Source organism: Coregonus clupeaformis, unplaced genomic scaffold (assembly GCF_020615455.1).
Source record: "Coregonus clupeaformis isolate EN_2021a unplaced genomic scaffold, ASM2061545v1 scaf0600, whole genome shotgun sequence".
In the NCBI taxonomy this organism is placed as follows: Eukaryota; Metazoa; Chordata; class Actinopteri; order Salmoniformes; family Salmonidae; genus Coregonus; species Coregonus clupeaformis.
Genome location: NW_025534055.1, coordinates 235,606 through 253,313, shown reverse-complemented (window position 1 = coordinate 253,313; position 17,708 = coordinate 235,606). Strand labels below are relative to the sequence as shown.

General features: G+C 45.2%; 1 long non-coding RNA gene across 1 annotated transcript; it reads right to left on the bottom strand.

The window, feature by feature from the left end:
* Positions 1 to 423: 423 nt before the first annotated feature.
* LOC123485179 lies at positions 424 to 17,191 on the bottom strand. Its single transcript, XR_006658916.1, has 3 exons — positions 17,116 to 17,191; positions 3,432 to 3,476; positions 424 to 527 (listed from the first exon to the last, which is right to left on the bottom strand). It is a non-coding gene; the product is annotated as an uncharacterized LOC123485179 (long non-coding RNA).
* Between the last annotated feature and the right edge of the window lie 517 nt (positions 17,192 to 17,708).

The following is a 17,708-nucleotide window of genomic DNA, read 5'->3' as shown; positions in this document are numbered from 1 at the left end:
AAATCAAACCACAGGGGAGTTGTCCGTCTACTAATTGGTTACTTACTGGACTAATGTGTATCAAATCGAACTCCTCTAGGAAAACATTAAACTACTAACGTAGCAGGCGTAGAAAGACGCCTGAGCGGAGTCCCCACTTCCGTTTCTCAGGGAAATGGAAGTTAGGTTGAAAATACTGCATTCCTGAAAACCAGAAACATACGCTTTCTTCTAACGGTGCTAAGGGTGGCTACTGCAAACATTGGTTCAGTTTGTTTGGTCAACATCAGCTCTTTCTCCTGAAATACATAGGCTACTGTCCAAATCTTGCCAGACCCATTTTTCCCATACTAGAGTACAGTAGATTACAGTAACATAAGCCATTCATACATCATAGCTCTATGCTTATTGGTTGAGACCGTGGCAGCGAGGGCCTACCTGTTGTAGAGGAGGATATCAGGAACCCAGATCTGATTGGAGGGGAAACGAAGGTTCTGAACACCTGGGTAGTTCTCTGGGTTCCAGGAGAGGTAGGTATCTGTCCAGTGCTAGGAGAGAGGAGAGGAGAAGAGAAGAGAGGAGAGGAGAGGAGAGGAGAGGAGAGGAGGGAGGAGAGGAGAGGAGAGAGGAGAGGAGAGGAGGAGAGGAGAGGAGAGAGAGGAGAGGAGAGGAGAGGAGAGGAGAGGGAGAGGAGAGGAGAGATCAGAGTTTTTACCTTGCTCCCCATAAGTGGTCCCTATATTTGTGCCCCAGCAGTGGCAGAATGTTGGATCATGTTCAAATCAAATCAAACAGTCTGGGTAGCCAGTGACAGGATGTTGGATCATGTTCAAATCAAATCAAACAGTCTGGGTAGCCAGTGACAGGATGTTGGATCATGTTCAAATCAAATCAAATCAAATCAAATAGTCTGGGTAGCCAGTGACAGGATGTTGGATCATGTTCAAATCAAATCAAATCAAATCAGATAGTCTGGGTAGCCAGTGACAGGATGTTGGATCATGTTCAAATCAAATCAAACAGTCTGGGTAGCCAGTGGCAGAATGTTGGATCATGTTAAAATCAAATCAAATCAAATAGTCTGGGTAGCCAGTGGCAGAATGTTGGATCATGTTCAAATCAAATCAAATCAAATAGTCTGGGTAGTCAGTGGTGGATGTTGGATCATGTTCAAATAAAATACAACAGTCTGGGTAGCCAGTGGCAGAATGTTGGATCATGTTCAAATCAAATCAAATAGTCTGGGTAGCCAGTGACAGGATGTTGGATCATGTTCAAATCAAATCAAACAGTCTGTGTAGCCAGTGGCAGAATGTTGGATCATGTTCAAATCAAATCAAATAGTCTGGGTAGCCAGTGGCAGAATGTTGGATCATGTTCAAATCAAATCAAATCAGATAGTCTGGGTAGCCAGTGGCAGGATGTTGGATCATGTTTTCGGCTGTGACTCAACCTTCTGATCCATCTATTAGGCCACGGGAGCCACGGTAACACCACTGTATAGAAGCACATAAAAGTCCTTAAAAAAAAGGTTCCCCACATCCTCTACTGACATGACTAAACTGGATGATGTGTAATGTGCTGTGAGAGTGTCTGTGTGTCCTCAGATGTTTTAGCCACAGGTGTATTCCCTAACGCACAAAGGGAGTCCATCTACTGATGTGACTACTGAAACTCATTGCCAGTACATTGGACACACACACACACACACACACACACACACACACACACACACGTTAACATCAGTGTGTGCTTGAGTGTGTTTTCCTGCATGCATGCACATTTATTTTGTGTGTGTGTGTGTGTTTATGTGTGTGTTTATATGAGTATGTGTACACTTCATGGCATGCCAACATCATGTCAACTCCACTAGGCTTCCCTGACTAACAGTGTTATTTATGTAGCTAATCGCTGAACTGACATGGCTTTTATAGGCCTAGAGAGGCCTGTCCTTGTCTCTCTCTGTCTTTTATGTTGAAGCTTTGTAGTAGTGTTAAAATAGATCAAAGAGAACATTAGCTACATGAGGACATCTCTAAACACAGTTTAGATCAAGAGAACATTAGGTTTTTTATCAGGAAATCTCTAAACACAGTTTAGATCAAGAGAACATTAGGTTACATGAGGACGTCTCTAAACACAGGTTGGAAAAGGAACATAAACGCTGACTTCTCTAAGTAAAGGGTTAAAGCAGCTCATGCATCAACTACTACTGCAGGTAAAAACTTCCTAAATTACCCCTTTTTTGTGTTAATGTAACTCTCGAACTGATGCGTCAGCCCCCCAAAAATTACTCCCCTGGCCCATTAACGGAGAAGGGACCCGTGTATTAAGGCCAACACTTGCATAATTGATTGATTAAAGAAAAAAGCTATCAGCCAATCAGAGCCTGTTCACCTTGAGTGAAACTGACAGGTCTGATAACGTCACAGGACGGTGGGTTGTGGCCAGTGGAGGCTGCTGAAGGGAGGACGGCTCATAATAATGTCTGGAACGGAGCAAATGGAATGGAACCCGTGTGTTTGATGTATTTGATATCATTCCACTTATTCCGCTCCAGCCACTACTATGAGCCTGTCCTCCCCAATTAAGGTGCCACCAACCTCCTGTGGTTGTGGCCTCATTTACAGGCTACCCTGATTGGACATTGCCATGGAGACGCAGGGCGGGAGAAATCAAACATTCTATCCAACATCCAACCAATCTACCACTATCATCTGATAGATTTCCATGTTTTGATTCTATCCACTCCACTGACGTATGACATGATGGACTGCCTGTTGGCTCGTATGTTTCCATACGCAGAACCAGTAATGGAAGATGTAGAATACGTCCCAAATGGCACCCTGTTCCCTACATAGTGCTTTACTTTTGACCAGAGCCCTACCCTATATTGGGAATAGGGTGCCATTTGGGATGCATCCTTAACTTTTAAATGCTTCTTGCTAAATTCTGGCCCCAAACCTTAAGCCAAACAGCTGGGACATTTCTCATTCAGCACTGGCTCGCTAAGTCAATCAGAGATCTGAACTCTAGTCCATTATCTGCTTTGTGTTTGCGTCAGCAAGTCTCATGGGGGAAAACCTATAAACCAATAAATAATTTGAGATTTTAATTGAACATTTCATCTCCTCACTCCTTGCAAGGGCTTAGTATGGACATATGTTGGGAAGGGAAATAATATGATGTCCAAGATAAAAACAACAGCTTCAACTCCGTGACAAAACAAGCAAATGAAACAAACAAAATGGCTATTCTACTACAAATGAGGGTCAGACACACAGAACTAGAATCTCTCTCTCTTGCTCTCTCTCTCTTACACACACACACACACACACACACACACACACACACACACACACACACACACACACACACACACACACACACACACACACACACACACACACACACACACACAAATACAGTAAAAGGTAGAAGTTCAGTCTTACCAGCTCTAACCAGGCGTTGGTCATCAGAACCTGGTTCTTCTCATCCTGGAGGAGAAAAAAAGAAATGAAGGAGAAAAATAAAGAGGAAATGTGTTCAGTGAAGAGCAGAGGTGTTTCAATAGATCTCTGTTAGAATAAGACTCCACTCTGGGTGAAGAGCAGAAGGTGTTTCAATACATCTCTGTTAGAATAAGACTCCCCCTCTGGGTGGAATAGAATGTAATTTGGGACATACTCAGTATGTCTGAGGAACTTGAGATAAGACTGGAGATTAAACAGATTGGCTTTTGAATGTTAATACAACACTCAAAGTGAAAGTGTGTTGATGCCAGTTCATGATGTGTCATGCCAGTGTCATGCCAGTTCGTGATGTGTCATGCCAGTGTCATGCCAGTTCACGATGTGTCATGCCAGTGTCATGCCAGTTCATGATGTGTCATGCCAGTGTCATGCCAGTGTCATGCCAGTTCATGATGTGTCGTGCCAGTGTCATGCCAGTTCGCGATGTGTCATGCCAGTGTCATGCCAGTTCATGATGTGTCATGCCAGTGTCATGCCAGTGTCATGCCAGTTCATGATTTATCATTCCTTTCTGAGTGCTACTCTATAAGCTATATAATAGTATGACATCATTCCTAAAGGCTACAGAACATACATCAATAGTTAGGATACTACATGACAGGTTTGTTCCGATTGACCTCAAGGGCTCGATTCAATTCTCATCAGCGCTATAGTGCAAATTGTATTTAATGTAATGTTCCCGCGTTCGCAGAGACTGCATTCATGGTAAACGCTGCATAAGGTATTACTTCAATTTCTATCGCACTATAACGCTGAACATCCGTGATAGAGATTGAATTGAGCCCCAAGACTCTACTGTATCTAATACAGACTGTAGAGTTCTGGAGACCACTGTTTCTAATACAGACTGTAGAGTTCTGGAGACCACTGTATCTAATACAGACTGTAGAGTTCTGGAGACCACTGTATCTAATACAGACTGTAGAGTTCTGGAGACCACTGTATCTAATACAGACTGTAGAGTTCTGGAGACCACTGTATCTAATACAGACTGTAGAGTTCTGGAGACCACTGTATCTAATACAGACTGTAGAGTTCTGGAGACCACTGTATCTAATACAGACTGTAGAGTTCTGGAGACCACTGTATCTAATACAGACTGTAGAGTTCTGAGACCACTGTATCTAATACAGACTGTGGAGTTCTGGAGACCACTGTATCTAATACAGACTGTAGAGTTCTGGAGACCACTGTATCTAATACAGACTGTAGAGTTATGGAGACCACTGTATCTAATACAGACTGTAGAGTTCTGGAGACCACTGTATCTAATACAGACTGTAGACTTCTGGAGACCACTGTATCTAATACAGACTGTAGAGTTCTGGAGACCACTGTATCTAATACAGACTGTAGAGTTCTGGAGACCACTGTATCTAATACAGACTGTAGAGTTCTGGAGACCACTGTATCTAATACAGACTGTAGAGTTCTGGAGACCACTGTATCTAATACAGACTGTAGAGTTCTGGAGACCACTGTATCTAATACAGACTGTAGAGTTCTGGAGACCACTGTATCTAATACAGACTGTAGAGTTCTGGAGACCACTGTATCTAATACAGACTGTAGAGTTCTGGAGACCACTGTATCTAATACAGACTGTAGAGTTATGGAGACCACTGTATCTAATACAGACTGTAGAGTTATGGAGACCACTGTATCTAATACAGACTGTAGAGTTCTGGAGACCACTGTATCTAATACAGACTGTAGAGTTCTGGAGACCACTGTATCTAATACAGACTGTAGAGTTCTGGAGACCACTGTATCTAATACAGACTGTAGAGTTCTGGAGACCACTGTATCTAATACAGACTGTAGAGTTCTGGAGACCACTGTATCTAATACAGACTGTAGAGTTCTGGAGACCACTGTATCTAATACAGACTGTAGAGTTATGGAGACCACTGTATCTAATACAGACTGTAGAGTTCTGGAGACCACTGTATCTAATACAGACTGTAGAGAGTTCTGGAGACCACTGTATCTAATACAGACTGTAGAGTTCTGGAGACCACTGTATCTAATACAGACTGTAGAGTTCTGGAGACCACTGTATCTAATACAGACTGTAGAGTTATGGAGACCACTGTATCTAATACAGACTGTAGAGTTCTGGAGACCACTGTATCTAATACAGACTGTAGAGTTCTGGAGACCACTGTATCTAATACAGACTGTAGAGTTCTGGAGACTTCTGTATCTAATATAACTGTAGAGTTCTGACTGTGGTTCGTACAAATTCATCCCTAAACTAACGGATGACTAAACTAAAAGAAAACTAAACCGCGAGGGGGATCTTGGCTCCTTGGCTCTGGTCTGAGTGTCAAAATGCTTGCAGTTAAAATGTGTTTTAAGCTGGAAGGCGGCCATCTTGGCAGGGCACAGTAGTAACATTTGGTCTGTTTTTGTTCTGGAACGGCTTCCAGGAACGATGATGGATGGAGGGAGGAGGAGGGAGGAGAAGAAGCAAGGGGACAGGGACTGAGAGAGAGAGAGAGAGAGAGAGAGAGAGAGAGAGAGAGAGAGAGAGAGAGAGAGAGAGAGAGAGAGGAGAGTTGGTTGTTCCTCTTCCGTCTTGAGGGTGAATCTCAGCATTTGTGGGCTGAGAGGGTAGTATTTAAACAGCCTCAATACTGTACATCAGGCTAATACAGGATAACATTATTTAATTTGACATAGGTAGCAGTCACCAAATTACAGTAAAACACTACCATGAAAATAAGTCAAGACATGAACAAACATTCCAGCCCACTGTAGAAGTTGTTCGTGGACATGGTAGAGGAGGGAGACTGTTAAAACTCTTTCCCTTTAGCTAAAGATCATTATGTCAGTGGATATGAATATTTTTTAATATTTCTTAATGGTGCTTGTTAATGATAATGCTACACTAAAGACAGTGAGCCCATTCGTAAGCAGAGCATGCACACACGCACTAATTAAACACTGGATGTAAATATCTATGAGGTACGCTAATGACAGGACTCTACCAGCGGTGTTCATCCCACTACAATATCTCTTAATGAGAGATCGTACTTTAGAGATACACTAGATATGCAATCTAAAGTACTTCTAGGTTTTAGAAAAAGTGCTAAAAATGCACATCGTTGCCAGTACAGTGGGGAAAAAAAGTATTTAGTCAGCCACCAATTGTGCAAGTTCTCCCACTTAAAAAGATGAGAGAGGCCTGTAATTTTCATCATAGGTACATGTCAACTATGATAGACAAAATGAGGAAAAAAAATCCGGAAAATCACATTGTAGGATTTTTTATGAATTTATTTGCAAATTATGGTGGAAAATAAGTATTTGGTCAATAACAAAAGTTTATCAATACTTTGTTATATACCCTTTGTTGGCAATGACACAGGTCAAACGTTTTCTGTAAGTCTTCACAAGGTTTTCACACACTGTTGCTGGTATTTTGGCCCATTCCTCCATGCAGATCTCCTCTAGAGCAGTGATGTTTTGGGGCTGTCGCTGGGCAACACGGACTTTCAACTCCCTCCAAAGATTTTCTATGGGGTTGAGATCTGGAGACTGGCTAGGCCACTCCAGGACCTTGAAATGCTTCTTACAAAGCCACTCCTTCGGTTGCCCGGGCGGTGTGTTTGGGATCATTGTCATGCTGAAAGACCCAGCCACGTTTCATCTTCAATGCCCTTGCTGATGGAAGGAGGTTTTCACGCAAAATCTCATGATACATGGCCCCATTCATTCTTTTCCTTTACACGGATCAGTCGTCCTGGTCCTTTTGCAGAAAAACAGCCCCAAAGCATGATGTTTCCACCCCCATGCTTCACAGTAGGTATGGTGTTCTTTGGATGCAACTCAGCATTCTTTGTCCTCCAAACACGACGAGTTGAGTTTTTACCAAAAAGTTCTATTTTGGTTTCATCTGACCATATGACATTCTCCCAATCCTCTTCTGGATCATCCAAATGCACTCTAGCAAACTTCAGACGTGCCTGGACAAGTATTGACTTAAGCAGGGGGACACGTCTGGCACTGCAGGATTTGAGTCCCTGGCGGCGTAGTGTGTTACTGATGGTAGGCTTTGTTACTTTGGTCCCAGCTCTCTGCAGGTCATTCACTAGGTCCCCCCGTGTGGTTCTGGGATTTTTGCTCACCGTTCTTGTGATCATTTTGACCCCACGGGGTGAGATCTTGCGTGGAGCCCCAGATCGAGGGAGATTATCAGTGGTCTTGTATGTCTTCCATTTCCTAATAATTGCTCCCACAGTTGATTTCTTCAAACCAAGCTGCTTACCTATTGCAGATTCAGTCTTCCCAGCCTGGTGCAGGTCTACAATTTTGTTTCTGGTGTCCTTTGACAGCTCTTTGGTCTTGGCCATAGTGGAGTTTGGAGTGTGACTGTTTGAGGTTGTGGACAGGTGTCTTTTATACTGATAACAAGTTCAAACAGGTGCCATTAATACAGGTAACGAGTGGAGGACAGAGGAGCCTCTTAAAGAATAAGTTTCAGGTCTGTGAGAGCCAGATATCTTGCTTGTTTGTAGGTGACCAAATACTTATTTTCCACCATAATTTGCAAATAAATTCATAAAAAATCCTACAATGTGATTTTCTGGAAATGTTTTCCTCAATTTGTCTGTCATAGTTGACGTGTACCTATGATGAAAATTACAGGCCTCTCTCATCTTTTTAAGTGGGAGAACTTGCACAATTGGTGGCTGACTAAATACTTTTTTTTCCCCACTGTATCTAATGATACTGGAAAAATCCTAACTTCCACTCACTTAGTCTCCCATGGACATCAACGTATGACTGAGTAAAGTTAGTAAGTTGGAAGTTCCTAAATTTGGAAGTTCGGATTCAACCCCACTGTGTACAAAGCAGGCTGTCATCTAAAAACCTGTCTGTGACATAGAGTCTATGAGATGTAGGTCTACAGTACTAACAAGTACAGTGAAGCTAGCAGGGTGGTCCTGACATGACAGCCCACAGTCCCTCTGTCCCCCAGGCGATATCTCCCCCGCTCTCTCCATCTCTTCATCTCAGCTTTATGTCCTGTTCTCTCCTCTTCTTTCCTGTCCAGACTCTAGTATTATTTCATCTCCTGCTGTTACTTCTCAGCTCATTATTGTATTAGTTTTCTTTATCTTGTATTGATCCTACTGCCTCCATTCCTCCCTACACAATGTCATGCTGTCCCTTCTCTTTCTCTGCTGTCCCTTCTCTATCTCTGCTGTCCCTTCATCTCTGCTGTCCCTTCTCTATCTCTGCTGTCCCTTCTCTATCTCTGCTGTCCCTTCTCTATCTCTGCTGTTCCTTCTCTATCTCTGCTGTTCCTTCTCTATCTCTGCTGTCCCTTCTCTATCTCTGCTGTCCCTTCTCTATCTCTGCTGTCCCTTCTCTATCTCTGCTGTCCCTTCTCTATCTCTGCTGTCCCTTCTCTATCTCTGCTGTCCCTTCTCTATCTCTGCTGTCCCTTCTCTATCTCTGCTGTCCCTTCTCTATCTCTGCTGTCCCTTCTCTATCTCTGCTGTCCCTTCTCTATCTCTGCTGTCCCTTCTCTATCTCTGCTGTCCCTTCTCTATCTCTGCTGTCCCTTCTCTATCTCTGCTGTCCCTTCTCTATCTCTGCTGTCCCTTCTCTATCTCTGCTGTCCCTTCTCTATCTCTGCTGTTCCTTCTCTATCTCTGCTGTCCCTTCACTTTCTCTCTTATCTCTGTTTCCCCTCTCCTGCTCACCTTGTCTTTCATTATCACCCCTCTTTCTCCGTCTGTCCTTCCCTCTCTCTTTCACTCTCCCGCTCCTCTTTCCCCTCTCCTCTCTCTCCCCCTCTCTCTCTTTCACTCTCCCTCTCCTCTGTCACTCTCCCTCTCTCACTCTCCCTCTCCTCTCTCACTCTCCCTCCTCTCTCAATCTCCCCCTCTTCTTTCACTCTCACTCTGCTCTTTCACTCTCCCTCTTTCACTCTCCCTCTCCTCTTTCAATCTCCCTCTCCTCTTTCAATCTCCCTCTCCTATTTCACTCTCCCTCTTTCACTCTCCCTCTCCTCTTTCAATCTCCCTCTCCTCTTTTCACTCTCCCTCTCTCTCTTTCAATCTCCCCCTCCTCTTTCACTCTCCCTCTTTCACTCTCCCTCTCCTCTTTCACTCTCCTCTTTCACTCTCCCTCTTTCACTAACCTCTTTCACTCTCCCTCTCTCTTTCAATCTCCCTCTTCTCTTTCAATCTCCCTCTCCTCTTTCAATCTCCCTCTCTTTCTTTCACTCTCCCTCTCCTCTTTCAGTCTCCTCTTTCACTCTCCCTCTCCTCTTTCAATCGCCCTCTCCTCTTTCAATCTCCCTCTCCTCTTTCACTCTCCCCTCTTTCACTCCCCTCTCCTCTTTCACTCTCCTCTTTCACTTTCCCTCTCCTCGTTCACTCTCATCTTTCACTCTCCCTCTTTCACTCTCCTTCTCCTCTTTCACTCTCCTCTTTCACTCTCCCTCTCCTCTTTCCCTCTCCTTCTACTCTTTCCCTCTCCTCTTTCACTCTCCTCTTTCCCTCTCCTCTTTCACTCTCCCCTCTACTCTTTCAATCTCCCTCTCCTCTTTCACTCTCCCTCTCCTCTTTCACTCTCCCTCTCCTCTTTCAATCTCCCCCTCCTATTTCACTCTCCCTCTCCTCTTTCACTCTCCTTTTCCTCTTTCACTCTCCTCTTTCACTCTCCCTCTCCTCTTTCAATCTCCCTCTCCTCTTTCACTCTCCCTCTTTCACTCTCCCCTTTCACTCTCCCTCTCCTCTTTCAATCTCCCTCTCTCTTTCACTCTCTCTTCTCTCCCTCTCCTCTTTCAATCTCCCTCTCTCTCTTTCAATCTCCCTCTCCTCTTTCACTCTCCCTCTTTCCTCCCCCCTCTCCTCTTTCACTCTCCTCTTTCACTTTCCCTCTCCTCTTTCACTCTCATCTTTCACTCTCCCTCTTTCACGCTCCTTCTCCTCTTTCACTCTCCTCTTTCACTCTCCCTCTCCTCTTTCCCCTCTTCTTCTCCTCTTTCCTCTCCTCTCTCTCTCTTTCCCTCTCCTTTTTCACTCTCCCTCTTTCACTCTCCCTCTACTCTTTCAATCTCCCTCTCCTATTTCACTCCCCCTCTCCTCTTTCACTCTCCTTTTCCTCTTCACTCTCCTCTTTCACTCTCCCTCTCCTCTTTCAATCTCCCTCTCCTCTTTCACTCTCCCCTCTTTCACTCTCCCTCTCCTCTTTCACTCTCCTCTTCACTCTCCCTCTCCTCTTTCCTCTCACTCTCCTCTTTCACTCTCCCTCTCCTCTTTCTCTCTCCCTCTCAATCTCCCTCTCCTCTTTCCTCTCCCTCTTTCACTCTCCCTCTCCTCTTTCAATCTCCCTCTCCTCTTTCAATCTCCCTCTCCTCTTTCACTCTCCCTCTCCTCTTTCAATCTCCCCCTCCTCTTTCAATCTCCCCCTCCTCTTTCACTCTCCCTCTTTTCCTCTCCCTCTCCTCTTTCACTCTCCCTCTTTCCTCCCCCTCTCCTCTTTCCTCTCCTCTTTCACTTTCCCTCTCCTCGTTCACTCTCATCTTTCCTCTCCCTCTTTCACTCTCCTTCTCCTCTTTCACTCTCCTCTTTCACTCTCCCTCTCCTCTTTCCCTCTCCTTCTACTCTTTCCCTCTCCTCTTTCACTCTCCTCTTTCCCCTCTCCTCTTTCACTCTCCCCTCTACTCTTTCAATCTCCCTCCTCTTTCACTCTCCTTCTCCTCTTTCCTCTCCTCTTTCTCCTCTCCCTCTCCTCTTTCCCTCTCCTTCTACTCTTTCCCCTCTCCTCTTTCACTCTCCTCTTTCCCTCTCCTCTTTCCTCTCCCCTCTACTCTTTCAATCTCCCTCTCCTCTTTACTCTCCCTCTCCTCTTTCACTCTCCCTCTCCTCTTTCAATCTCCCCCTCCTATTTCACTCTCCCTCTCCTCTTTCACTCTCCTTTTCCTCTTTCACTCTCCTCTTTCCTCTCCTCTCCTCTTTCAATCTCCCTCTCCTCTTTCACTCTCCCCTTTCACTCTCCCCTTTCACTCTCCCTCTCCTCTTTCAATCTCCCTCTCCTCTTTCACTCTCCCCTCTTTCACTCTCCCTCTCCTCTTTCAATCTCCCTCTCTCCTCTTTCAATCTCCCTCTCCTCTTTCACTCTCCCTCTTTCTCCCCCTCTCCTCTTTCACTCTCCTCTTTCACTTTCCCTCTCCTCTTTCACTCTCATCTTTCACTCTCCCTCTTCACGCTCCTTCTCCTCTTTCACTCTCCTCTTTCACTCTCCCTCTCCCTCTTTCCCTCTTCTTCTCCTCTTTCACTCTCCTCTTTCCTCTCCTCTTTCCCTCTCCTTTTTCCTCTCCCTCTTTCACTCTCCCCTCTACTCTTTCAATCTCCCCTCCTATTTCCTCCCCCTCTCTCTCTTCACTCTCCTTTTCCTCTTTCACTCTCCTCTTTCACTCTCCCTCTCCTCTTTCAATCTCCCTCTCCTCTTTCGCTCTCCCTCTTTTCACTCTCCCTCTCCTCTTTCACTCTCCTCTTTCACTCTCCCTCTCCTCTTTCACTCTCACTCTCCTCTTTCACTCTCCCTCTCCTCTTTCACTCTCCCTCTCCTCTTTCAATCTCCCTCTCCTCTTTCACTCTCCCTCTTTCACTCTCCCTCTCCTCTTTCAATCTCCCTCTCCTCTTTCAATCTCCCTCTCCTCTTTCACTCTCCCTCTCTCTTTCAATCTCCCCCTCCTCTTTCCAATCTCCCCCTCCTCTTTCCTCTCCCTCTTTCACTCTCCCTCTCCTCTTTCACTCTCCTCTTTCACTCTCCCTCTCCTCTTTCACTCTTATCTTTCACTCTCCCTCTCCTCTTTTCAATCTCCCTCTTCTCTTTTCAATCTCCCTCTCCTCTTTCAATCTCCTTCTCTTTCTTTCCACTCTCCCTCTCCTCTTTCAGTCTCCTCTTTCACTATCCCTCTCCTCTTTCAATCTCCTCTCCTCTTTCACTCTCCTCTTTCACTCCCCCTCCTCCTCTTTCACTCTCCTCTTTCACTTTCCCTCTCCTCTTTCCACTCTCATCTTTCACTCTCCCTCTTTCACTCTCCCTCTCCTCTTTCATTCTCCCTATTTCACTCTCCCTCTCCTCTTTCACTCTCCTTTTCCTCTTTCACTCTCCTCTTTCACTCTCCCTCTCCTCTTTCAATCTCCCTCTCCTCTTTTTCACACTCCCTCTTTCACTCTCCCTCTCCTCTTTCACTCTCCTCTTTCACTCTCCCTCTCCTCTTCCTCTCCTCTTTCACTCTCCCTCTCCTCTTTCAATCTCTCCTCTCCCTCTTTCAATCTCCCTCTCCTCTTTCACTCTCCCTCTTTCACACCTCTCTCTCCTCTTCACTCTCCTCTTTCCGCCTCCTTCTCCTCTTTCACTCTCCTCTTTCATCTCTTCTTTCACTCTCCCTCTCCTCTTTTCCTCTCCTCATTCCCTCTCCTCTTTCACTCCCCTCTCCTCTTTCCTCTCTCCTATTTCCCTCTCCTCTTCCCTCCTCTCTCCTCTCTCCCAGCTGTGCAGCTGCTTACCATGTAAGTCCATTCTCAACAACAATGCTTGTAGGCGCAATGTCCTTTCTCTGTTGTCCTGAAAAGGAGTTATCGGCTACAACAGTTATCTTTGTTTTGACAGGCTGTTAAGTTGTTAATGTATTTTTCCCTACGCTACACCTTACTTCTTTGTCATGGTTGAAAAGAAACCCAATGGGATCACTCTAACCTCCCCATCAGAATGCTCTGATGGGATCGGGTTAGTGATTGACAGCACATATTATCCAATGAATGAGTGTAGGAAATTTAAACTGTGAAAATGTCATCTTCTGTAATATCATTTACATTACATTTTTGTAATTTAGCAGACGCTCTTATCCAGAGCGACTTACAGTTAGTGCATACATTTTTTTTCCATACTGGCCCCTCATGGGAATCGAACCCACAACCCTAGCGTTGCAAATGCCATTCCCTCCCCTAGACGACGCTGGGCCAATTGTGCGCCGCCCCATGGGTCTCCCGATCGCGGCCGGCTACGACAGAGCCTGGATTCGAACCAGGATCTCTAGTGGCACAGCTAGCACTGCGATGCAGTGCCTTAGACCACTGCGCCACTTGGGAGATATATATAAATCCAATGTATCATCGTCACCTCACAAACAACGACTTGATGAAAACACTACAATGTAATACCTCACAGATAGCATATTTAATCTGGGAACATGAAGGAACTACAGCTCCTATTATCTCAGTTGGGAATACCATTGAAAAGCTACTACTCTCTAACCTGCACTGTGGTATATTGAATAATACACAAATGAAATCTATCCTTGTCACCTCAACAGCATGATGAAACACACCGACTTAATGCTTTACAAATGGCACTCTATTCCTATAAAGTGCACTTACTTTTGACCAGAGCCCATAGGCTCTTTAGGGAATAGGGTGCCAATTGAAGCAAATGCCATCTGGGAAATCCAGGAATTCCAGTCCCATCCCTGTTGGATGAACAGATTGGTTATAAGGACTGTTTTTTTCCTAGAGTGCAGTCCTAGTGATTCACAGATCCTAAAATGTGTGTTTGTCTCAGTGGGTATGTGTGTGTGGGTGTGTGTATGAGTGTGTGTGAACCAGGAAGTGAGTGTTGTGACACAGGGCAATGGGTTGCTGTGTGTGTGTGTGTGTTTGTGTCAGACGGTGAGTGTTGTGACCTGTCCCACTTCCTCTCCATCCTCCTGGTGACCAGATGGAGCTATGGTCATGGTGAGCCACGCTCCTACATTATTCACACAAACGCACACACACACACACACACACACACACACACACACACACACACACACACACACACACACACACACACACACACACACACACACACACACACACACCACACACACACACACACACACACACACACACAAGACCTCACCATCAACATCAAAAACAAAGGCAAAATCAGCACATTTTCATTCGCGTTCTCTCTCACACACGACGCACTCACCACACACACACACACAGAAGTTTAGCGGTGGAGTGGAGCAGCAGCTGGCTCGGAGGGCGCAGCCTGTGAACTGATTGAGAGGAGGCCATGCGTTCACAGTTTCACAGCTTCCCAGCCATACAGCCTATGGGCCCCCTAGCCATCTGGGGGCCGGGCTGGGCCGAACGGAGCCGAGGACGAACGGCCATGTTTTTTTCTATGCAGTGCAGAGTGAGAGAGCTCGCACAACACATTCAATTGCATTAACAGAGTCTGAGGTTTCACTAATCTCCTGTTGAAATATAACCGGGTTGAGGTGGTAAAACAACAGCAGTTTTCCAATCCACTGTAGATAACATTGAAATGAACATTTCACCCTGGGAATTCTGGGAATATTCTGAAATATTCTGGCAATGTCGTAGTTATATTCTGGGAATGTTGTGGTAAAATTCTGGGAATGTTCAGGCTTGGTTTATCTCCCACCTCAGGAACATACAGTTACATGTTCTGAAAATACCAGACGTCATGTCCTGTCCTGATCACAGTGGAGCAGCATGGGAAATGAATAATACACAGGAACCATATGTGCCTGCAACTGTAATGCTGCTCACACCATGCAGTTATCATGAGACAGGAGAGACACCATGCCCTAAGATGTGTGACTGGGTGTCAGTGATGGTTTTGTGGCTGAGTTCGGTTTTGCTAAGGTAAGAGTCAGGGCAAGAGGTTAGAGATATGGTAGGTCAATATAGATATGGTAGGTCAATACTTTAGAGATATGGTAGGTCAATAGAGATATGGTAGGTCAATACTTTAGAGATATGGTAGGTCAATATAGATATGGTAGGTCAATACTTTAGAGATATGGTAGGTCAATATAGATAAGGTAGGTCAATACTTTAGAGATATGGTAGGTCAATAGAGATATGGTACGGCAATAGAGACATGGTAGATCAATAGTCTAGAGATATGGTAGGTCAATAGAGATATGGAAGGTCAATAGAGATATGGTAGGTCAATAGAGATATGGTAGGTCAATAGAGATATGGTAGGTCAATAGGTTACAGATATGGTAGGTCAATGGCTAGACAGTCAGGAAAGATGGAGGAACTTATGATACAGCGGTTGTGTGGGGGTGGGTGTGTGTGTGTGGCGCACGTGTGTGTGTGTGTGTGTGTGTGTGTGTGTGTGTGTGTGTGTGTGTGGGTGTGGGTGTGGTGTGGTGTGTGGTGTGTGTGTGGTGTGTGGTGTGTGTGTGTGTGTGTGTGAGAGAGAGAGAGAGAGAGAGAGAGAGAGAGAGAGAGAGAGAGAGAGAGAGAGAGAGAGAGAGAGAGAGAGAGAGAGAGAGAGAGAGAGAGAGAGAGATGTCTTTATTCTTTTGAAACTTCTGAGTGTAAATGTTTACTGTTAATATTTATTGTTTTATTTCACTTTGTTTACTATCTACTTCCTTGCTTTGGCAATGTTAACACACGTTTCCCATGCCAATAAAGCCCTTAAATTGAAATTGAAAGAATTGAGAGAGAGAGAGAGAGAGAGAGAGAGAGAGAGAGAGAGAGAGAGAGAGAGAGAAAGAGAGAGAGAGAGTGAGAGTGAGAAAATATGTGAGGGGAAGGGGAGAGAGTGGAACAACACATCACACTCCAAGATTGAATTTTCATATTGGGAAGAGAGTCAAGCCCTCTGGAGCGGCAACAAGGGCAAGGAGGGAGGGAGAGAGAGAGGGGGGGAGAGAGAGGGGGAGAGAGAGAGAGAGAAAGAGAGAGAGAGAGAGAGAGAGAGAGAGAGAGAGAGAGAGAGGGGGGATAGAGAGAGAGAGAGAGAGAGGAGAGAGAGAGTTCCTTTGGAACTTGTAATGTTTACTGTTAATTTGTTCTTGTTTATTTCACTTTTTGTTTATTATCTATTTCACTTGCTTTGGCAATGTAAACATATGTTTCCCATGCCAATAAAGCCCTTTTGAATTGAATTGAGAGAGGGAGGGAGGGATGGAGGGAGGGGTACGAGGATACAGAGAGGGCTGTGGGTTTTCTAAGTAGTGTGAGGCCCAGTTCCAGTGTGAGGCCCAGTTCCACCAGTATACAGAGAGAGAGACTCACCACGTCTATGATCTGTAACAGTGTGAGGCCCAGTTCCACCAGTATACAGAGAGAGAGAGACTCACCACGTCTATGATCTGTAACAGTGTGAGGCCCAGTTCTACCAGTATACAGAGAGAGAGACTCACCACGTCTATGATCTGTAACAGTGTGAGGCCCAGTTCCACCAGTATACAGAGAGAGAGACTCACCACGTCTATGATCTGTAACAGTGTGAGGTCAGTTCTACCAGTATACAGAGAGAGAGACTCACCACGTCTATGATCTGTAACAGTGTGAGGCCCAGTTCCTACCCTAGTATACAGAGAGAGAGAGACTCACCCACGTCTATGATCTGTAACAGTGTGAGGCCCAGTTCCACCAGTATACAGAGAGAGAGAGAACTCACCACGTCTATGATCTGTAACAGTGCTTGAGGCCCAGTTCTACCAGTATACGAGAGAGAGACTCACCCACGTCTATGATCTGCAACAGTGTGAGGCCCAGTTCCACCAGTATACAGAGAGAGAGAGACTCACCACGTCTATGATCTGTAACAGTGTGAGGCCCAGTTCTACCAGTATAGGAGAGGAGTCGTTGAACACTGGTCTCTCCCAGACGGTTATAGTTCATCAACAGATCCTTATACAGCTTCCGCTTCGTACTGACCACAAAAAACAACCTGATGGACAAAGAGATGGAGAGAGAGATATAGAAGGAGAGAGATAGAGAGAGAGAGAGAGAGAGAGAGAGAGAGAGAGAGAGAGAGAGAGAGAGAGAGAGAGAGAGAGAGAGAGAGAGAGAGAGAGAGAGAGAGAGAGAGAGAGAGGAGAAGGGGAGGGAGAGAGAGAGAGAGAGGAGGGAGAGAGAGAGATGGAGAGAGAGAGATGGAGGGAGAGAGAGAGAGGAGAGAGACTGAAATTGATCATCTAGAAAACCAGCATAGAAACTATCAAGGATAAAAGCAATCACATATAACACATTGTGGACCACACAGCGAGGAGAGAGAGAGAGAGAGAGAGAGAGAGAGAGAGAGAGAGAGAGAGAGAGAGAGAGAGAGAGAGAGAGAGAGAGAGAGAAAGAGAGAGAGAGGTTAGATAGAGAATAAGAGTAACAGTTCACAGTATGCTCA